General features: G+C 41.3%; 5 non-coding genes across 5 annotated transcripts; all 5 read right to left on the reverse strand.

Moving 5' to 3' along the window:
- Positions 1 to 399: 399 nt before the first annotated feature.
- TRNAT-CGU (transfer RNA threonine (anticodon CGU)) lies at positions 400 to 471 on the reverse strand. The gene has a single exon. It is a non-coding gene; the product is annotated as a tRNA-Thr (tRNA).
- A 2,103-nt stretch (positions 472 to 2,574) lies between these two features.
- On the reverse strand, positions 2,575 to 2,646 carry TRNAT-CGU (transfer RNA threonine (anticodon CGU)). Its single transcript has one exon. It is a non-coding gene; the product is annotated as a tRNA-Thr (tRNA).
- Positions 2,647 to 3,006: 360 nt separating this feature from the next.
- TRNAT-CGU (transfer RNA threonine (anticodon CGU)) lies at positions 3,007 to 3,078 on the reverse strand. Its single transcript has one exon. It is a non-coding gene; the product is annotated as a tRNA-Thr (tRNA).
- Positions 3,079 to 3,372: 294 nt separating this feature from the next.
- TRNAT-CGU (transfer RNA threonine (anticodon CGU)) lies at positions 3,373 to 3,444 on the reverse strand. Its single transcript has one exon. It is a non-coding gene; the product is annotated as a tRNA-Thr (tRNA).
- A 3,503-nt stretch (positions 3,445 to 6,947) lies between these two features.
- On the reverse strand, positions 6,948 to 7,019 carry TRNAT-CGU (transfer RNA threonine (anticodon CGU)). The gene has a single exon. It is a non-coding gene; the product is annotated as a tRNA-Thr (tRNA).
- Positions 7,020 to 7,520: the final 501 nt, after the last annotated feature.

Here is a 7,520-nt window from a genome sequence, read left to right on the forward strand (position 1 = left end):
GGTCCCAGTGTGAAAGGGGTCTTACAGTGGCAGGATTTAATGGGAGGTAGCAGTAACTATATGATTGTTTGAACTACAAACCTCTACACCTGGGATATGCAATTAGCGGACCTCCAGCTGTTGCAGAACTACAAGTCCCATGAGGCTTAGCAAGACTATGAGAGCCACAAGCATGACACCCAGAGGCATGATGGAACTTGTAGTTTTGCAACAGCTGGAGTGCCACTAATTGCATATCCCTGACCTTGGTCAGAACTTCCTGATTATGAGCTACAAGACACACTATACTCTTTACAGCGAATTGTACATTTTCATTTTGGAATTTTGTTTACTTTTCAACAAGCAGTTGTGGCTTATACTGAGACCCTGGCATAAATATTTTAGGGAGGTGTTAACCTCAGGCACAGATGGGGATTGAACCCATGATCTTTGGTTTACGAGACCAACGCCTTACCACTTGGCCACTGTGCCCAATGCTGACTTCTGTGTGTATCCCTTATGTGTAGTATATGTAGCGCTGACCCCTCAAGGAGCGGCTTAGAATTGGCTATATCCGTAATTCACATTTACTACTCAACCCTCGCAGCCCATAGATTCAAAGTCACAGTCCTTAGTGCTTTTTTTAACGCTTTATTCATTAACACAAACTGGGATAGGAGAAGGACTTCCTTTGAGATGCTTTCTTTGTTGCATTGTCATCTTATTATGGTTCTTACAGGAAACATCAAAGAATAATTGCGGATGGTCAGACAAAACATTTCAAACAATCTCTTTGATCAGGGAAGATGGAAGTAGATTTAATAGAGTATTAAATGATAAAGAGTCACTCTGAATAACTTCTTCATCTGGATAACTTAAAAGGAACAATCCATTTCTCTATGTGTGTGCTTCACCGCTACCTCTTTGCCACTACTTCCCACTTGCATGGTACTTTCAGATTAAATTACAGGAGAGCCATTCTGGTGACCTCCTAGCTTGACTGATTGGAATCCCAGGGCAATGTTGAACTCTAAGTCATGGGCCATAACCACCCATCTCACCGACTTGTGCATCAACAACCTCAGTCTCTGACAGTACTCTTCCCTTGGGCTTTCACTCACTTGATCAATAGTCCATGTGCCACTCATAAACGATCGATCGCCCAGTTTCCTTCCGTTTTGCTGCCACTTCATCCGAAATGATTCTTGGTTCCTCTGTCTGTCTACGGCCCGCTCCCCTCCCCGCAGGGGCGGCCTACGACATCCATTACTACATGTCGTCTGTTCCTCCATGAGGACCAGACCTCCACCCCTCTGGCTAGGGTGAAGCTCCGTTGGCTCCCCGGATGGGGAAACTCTCCCCTCCGGGAACCAGGCTGGGCCGCTCCGGCTCTCGCTGCGAACAGGAACAAAAACTCCTCCCTGACTATGTGACTCAGCTTTTTATATCTGAGTTCCGAGGCCTTGTCCAACAAATCAATGATTGGCCAGGACTCGGATACAAACACCTGCCACTCAAATATAGAAATCAACAAACAGACCTGTTGTAATAGCACAAGCCTGTCTAAATTTACCTGACATAGGAAACTGACAATAAAGGTCACCTATCTGAAAGTAGGTGCCCGCTACATATATATTTGGGGAAATTTGTGTATATACACAAACTGTTATGACCAGCCCAGGCACTGCCAGTTTATGACCTTGATTTGATCACTGATTTTAAGCTTTGTTCTTCTATTTTTCACTTTGCACCTCCAGTGTATAGCTCAAATCTGATTACACCCCTACCTGATCTTCTATATCTTTTATTTTCAGTCTGGTTTAAACATATTTGCGTTGTCTCCTTTTTAAGGGGTTGCCTGTTTAGTTTTTTTTCATCCAGATATGGTAATCTGGTGCCAAGTCATGATGATCAGTAAATCCATTGGAACACATTTCGATCATCCTAAAACGTTTTCTGGGCTCAACTGTGATTACACCTTTGCCTAATATTTGGTCTGGTTTAACAAATTGTATCATTCATGCATGATAATATGGTGCCAAGTATTGAGGATAACTGTGTCTAGTAGAACATTTTCCAATGTGGCTAAAGGTGAAGAGCACATGGTATGGTTGGCACATCCGGCTACGATCTTTTTTAAGGAGACCAACACCTGTACCATCTTTTAAAGCTTGTTTGGACAGGCTTTATCAGGCTGATACAGTGTACCATCTATGTGTAATATGTATTCAGTGAAATTTGAGTATATAGAAATTGTTCTTCACCACTTCTTATGCATCACTAACCATGGCCTTTCCAGTTTTTTTTAACCCATATTTGATTTCAAACTTTGTTCTCAAAGCTCTTCTAGTTTACAGCTCAGTCTGATTATTGAGCTATTTAATCTCCTGTGGTTTTTGAACTACAAACCTCTACACCTTGTTACTACGGTGGTCAGAACTTCCTGATTATTTTTCTGTCTATGAGCTACAAGACACACTATACTCTTTACAGCAAATTGTACATTTTCGTTTTCTAATTTTGTGTACTTTTCAACAAGCAGTTGTGGCTTATACTGAGACCCTGGCATAAATATTTTAGGGCAGTGGTAACCTCAGGCACAGATGGGGATTGAACCCATGATCTTAGGTTTACGAGACCAATGCCTTACCACTTGGCCACTGTGCCTAATGCTTACTTGTGCATGTATCCCTTATGTGTAGTATATATATTTGGGAAAATTTGTGTGTATACACAAACTATTATGACCAGCCCTAGCCAATTGTACATTTTCGTTTTGGAATTTTGTTTACTTTTCAACAAGCAGTTGTGGCTCAATAATCGGATTGAGCTGTAAACTAGAAGAGCATATATTTAATCTCCTGTGGGTTTTTGCCAGTCTTGTTTATCAACCTTGGCTATGTCTTCCTTTTGAGTTGTCACATTCATGTTCAGGTATATCACCCAGGTGTGATAATCTGGTGCAGAGTCCTGAGGGCCATTGTGCCCAGAGAAACACAATTCAATCATCGAAAAAAGGTGTGCATCAGGCACAGATGGGGATTGAACCCATGATCTTTGGTTTACGAGACCAACGCCTTACCACTTGGCCACTATGCCTTCCCTAAAACTATGCTGTTTGAATGGTCTTTATTTGTTCAACTGACGTGTATTGTATTCAGTGAATTGTGTGTATTTCCATACACCATATGATTGTTTGAACTACAAACCTCTACAACGTGGTCAGAACTTCCTGATTATTTTTCTGCCTAGGAGCTTTAAGACATGCTATACTCTTACTCTTTACAGCCAAGTGTATATTTTCGTTTCGGAATTTTGTTTACTTTTCAACAAGCAGTTGCTTGTACTTATACTGATACCCTGGCATAAATATTTTAGGGAGGTGGTAACCTCAGGCACAGATGGGGATTGAACCCATGATCTTTGGTTTACGAGACCAACACCTTACCACTTGGCCACTGCGCCTTATAAAAGTAAATGCATAAAGTAGCATACAAAGGAATAATTAAGCTTAAATAATATATAGTTTTCTAATTGACTAGGTTTTATTCAATACCCCTGTAGCCTTCTGTCATCCAGTGACCCCCGTTTGAAAGTTAGTTTCAGGGCCTTTTAGACATACAGTGTGCAGAGACGGACTTGTCATCCGCTGACTAAGCGGGGATCAACGGAGCGATCCCAGCTGAGCAAGCGGATGGCTGGATACAGATCCGCGTGTCTGAAAGGGCCCTTATACAAAATTAACCAATCAGCATAAGCACTGAGAAATGTAAGAAATATACGGTAAATGCAAGCTGAACACTGCAGGTTTCAGAGTACCTCTCAATAAACAAACAGAAATGTGCAGCACAGTTAAAAATATATATATATATATAAAAAATCCAATATAAACCAGATGTTACCAATGAGAGCAACCAGTGTAGATGATACATTTCACATCAAAGTGATAAATGTGCTGGATCCCACCACCAAGGAGCAAATCAGCCACTCGCCATATAATCATGACCTCTTAACCAACAGGAAAGTCATGAGAAGCATCCCCCTATGGGGTAAAACTGGAAAGAACCGCTGCAAAATGATGCTCCAGGCATGGCATGGTACTCCGATGCCGGATAGACATGTGCGATTGGTTTTGTACGAATAGAAAATACTAATTTTTATGCATACGAATTTCGGATCCAAATTCATAATGAACATTCGTAAGTGTTACGAAAAGTTAACAAACCTAAAAGTTAAAAACCCAGGAAGTCAGCACAGCACAGGGATGGTGGGAGCCCCTCATAATGATAAATTCATCATAACGAAAATTCGTAATTGTTACGAAAAGTTAACAAATCTAAAAGTTAAAACCCCAGATAGTCAGCACAGCACAGGGATGGTGGTAACCCCTCATAATGGACACAGCAGGTGTACAGACCTGGGAACTCAGCACAGGGATGGTGGGAACCCTATGGGAATTTCTATGCTTACGAAATACGAAATTTGTTAACGAATTTTGGAATTTCGAATCCAAATTCCGTTACAACAGAAACGTGACTGGTGTTTTTGTTCACCAATCAGAGGAAGTCAGCACAGCACAGGGGTGGTGGGAACCCATCATAATGATAAATTCATCATAATGAAAATTCGTAATTGTTATGAAAAGTTAAGGAACTTAAAGGTTAAAACCCCAGGAAGTCAGCACAGCACAGGGATGGTGGGAACCCCTCATAATGGACACAGCAGGTGTACAGACCTGGGAACTCAGCACAGGGATGGTGGGAACCCTATGGGAATTTCTATGCTTACGAATTTTATATGAAATACGAAATTTCATTAACGAATTTTGGAATTTTGGATGCAAATTCCGTTACAACAGAAATGTGACTGGTCTTTTTGTTCACCAATCAGAGGAAGTCAGCACAGCACAGGGATGGTGGGAACCCCTCATAATGATAAATTCATCATAACGAACATTCGTTATTTTTACGAAAAGTGAACGAACCTAAAGGTTAAAAACCCAGGAAGTCAGCACAGGGATGGTGGGAGCCCCTCATAATGATAAATTCATCATAACGAAAATTCGTAGTTGTTATGAAAAGTTCATGAACCTAAAAGTTAAAACCCCAGGAAGTCAGCACAGCACAGGGATGATGGGAACCCCTCATAATGGGCACAGCGGGTGTACACTCAGACCAGGGAATGCAGCACAGGGATGGTGGGAACCCCTCATAATGGGCACAGCGGGTGTACACTCAGACCCGGGAACTCAGCACAGGGATGGTGGGAACCCCTCATAATGGACACAGCAGGTGTACAGACCTGGGAACTCAGCACAGGGATGGTGGGAACCCCTCATAATGGACACAGCAGGTGTACAGACCTGGGAACTCAGCACAGGGATGGTGGGAACCCCTCATATTGATAAATTAATCATAACGAACATTCATTATTTTTACAAAAAGTGAACGAACCTAAAGGTTAAAAACCCAGGAAGTCAGCACAGGGATGGTGGGAGCCCCTCATAATGATAAATTCATCATAACGAACTGTCATTTTTTTACAAACGTTTACGAATCTAATGAGAATTCGTATTTCGTACGAATCTGAATTGAATTTCGGACACAAATTATGAAACACGAATGAATTTTCGTACGAAACGGAACGAAACTTAACCAATTTTTGTTGACGGCACACGTGTCTAACATTGCCGGATGTAATAGTTATGTGAAATCAAAAAAGCAAACAAATAGTGCTCTCCATTTTAAACGTTTAATAACACTATCTTTACAATCCCACTCATGGCATAGGCACTGTCCCCAGAAAAAAAGCGGTGGGGCGATCACAAGATAGTTGCGGGTGACGTCATCCATAAGGCTCCACCTTATCCTGGGACTACCTAATGATTAACCTTTACACTGGAGATATCTAAAAGTGGGTGCGTCTGAGTAATATAGCAAAAGAAAATCAGGCAGAGCTGACACCACTCAGTCCACTTAGTCCACATAGACTGCTAGTTCTTATTCTGGGACTACAGAAAGATTATCCTTTATGTTATTGAGCTATAAGAGTGGGCGTGTCTTAGTAGATTAGCAAAAAAAAAAACTGGGCATGGCTGATACCACTCAACCCACTTAGTCCACTAAGAGCAGGGGTCTTCAAATTACGGCCCTCCAGTTGTTCAAGAACTACAATTCCCATCATGCCTAGTCATGTCTGTGAATGTCAGAGTTTTACAATGCCTCCTGGGACGAGTAGTTCTGCAACCGCTGGAGGGCCGTAGTTTGAGGATCCCTGATAGACTCCTAGTTCTTGTCCTGGGACTACAAAAATGAACCTGTATGTTATGGAGCTGTAAGAGTGGGTGTGTCTTAGAAGATTAGCAAAAGAAATCTGGGCATGGCTGACACCACTCAGTCCAGCTAGTCCACAAAAATGATTTGTGTTGTCTGAGCAGATAGAGCCTAATATTACAGAGGCATTTATTCCATAGCACTGTTTAGGTTTTTTGACCATCAATAATGTAGTGTATGGAAACCATGGCTTCTATGGAGTAGGGGTGGTGGGTTTCAATGAAATACCATAAACCCATAAATTGTCTTGCTAAAAGCACTTTCTTTTTCAAAATATGTGGAGAAACGTATAGATTATTATAATGACTATTAATAATCAATCCATTTAAGCATAGAAAGGTTTTAAAAGTTGACGGAAGAAGGCTACAACTATTACTAGTACTTCTTCAGGATTATCAGGTGTTTTTCTGCCTATGGCCTTCAAGACATACGATAATGCTTTAGGTATATTTTATTTGGTCTTCCTTTAAAACTCAGAAGTGTTTCAGCCAAGTATTAATATTGATTTTCTGTTACGATCTGTGTTCATAGTAGTATACGAGCAGATGATGACTCCTCGGTAAATGCTTACACATAAAGCCAACAAATAGGGTATTATAGGAGGCATTTGGAAGATTTTGGACAAAAGTAGCCACCAGGCACAGATGGGGATTGAACCCATGATCTTTGGTTTACGAGACCAACGCCTTACCACTTGGCCACTGCGCCTTGCATAGGTAAGTAGAGAACAGGCTTTGATTGCACATTGAGTAACCAATAGACTATAGATATTTCTTTTACAAATATGGGAAGGAGGGAACACCCATAACACAAAATTCGCAATGTTTATTTATATAAAACATATTCACATATTCCACGAATACCATACATGGGCTGCCTTAACACAATGCATGTTATTGAACAATATAACGTAACAGACTGGACTAGTGTGCAATGTGCATGGGCCCTAAAGCTTGACTCCAGATAGACAATTTAAAGTGTTTGTTACCCCAACACTTCATATTCCTGATATGTGCCTGCTGTACCATGTACTTGTATGAGAGAGTCTCCTGTTCTCTTTCTATTGCTTCCTTTATGTGAAATCCCTGGTGTTCCTCACTTTCCTATTAAAAACTAACCATGCTAAGCAGGAGAGCACAGCGTGCTCAGTTCTCTAGCTATGCTGAGAACTCAGCCTGCTCTCCTCCAATGATTAGACCTGTCCTGACA

This window comes from Aquarana catesbeiana, linkage group LG04 (assembly GCF_042186555.1).
Source record: "Aquarana catesbeiana isolate 2022-GZ linkage group LG04, ASM4218655v1, whole genome shotgun sequence".
NCBI classification, from domain to species: domain Eukaryota; kingdom Metazoa; phylum Chordata; class Amphibia; order Anura; family Ranidae; genus Aquarana; species Aquarana catesbeiana.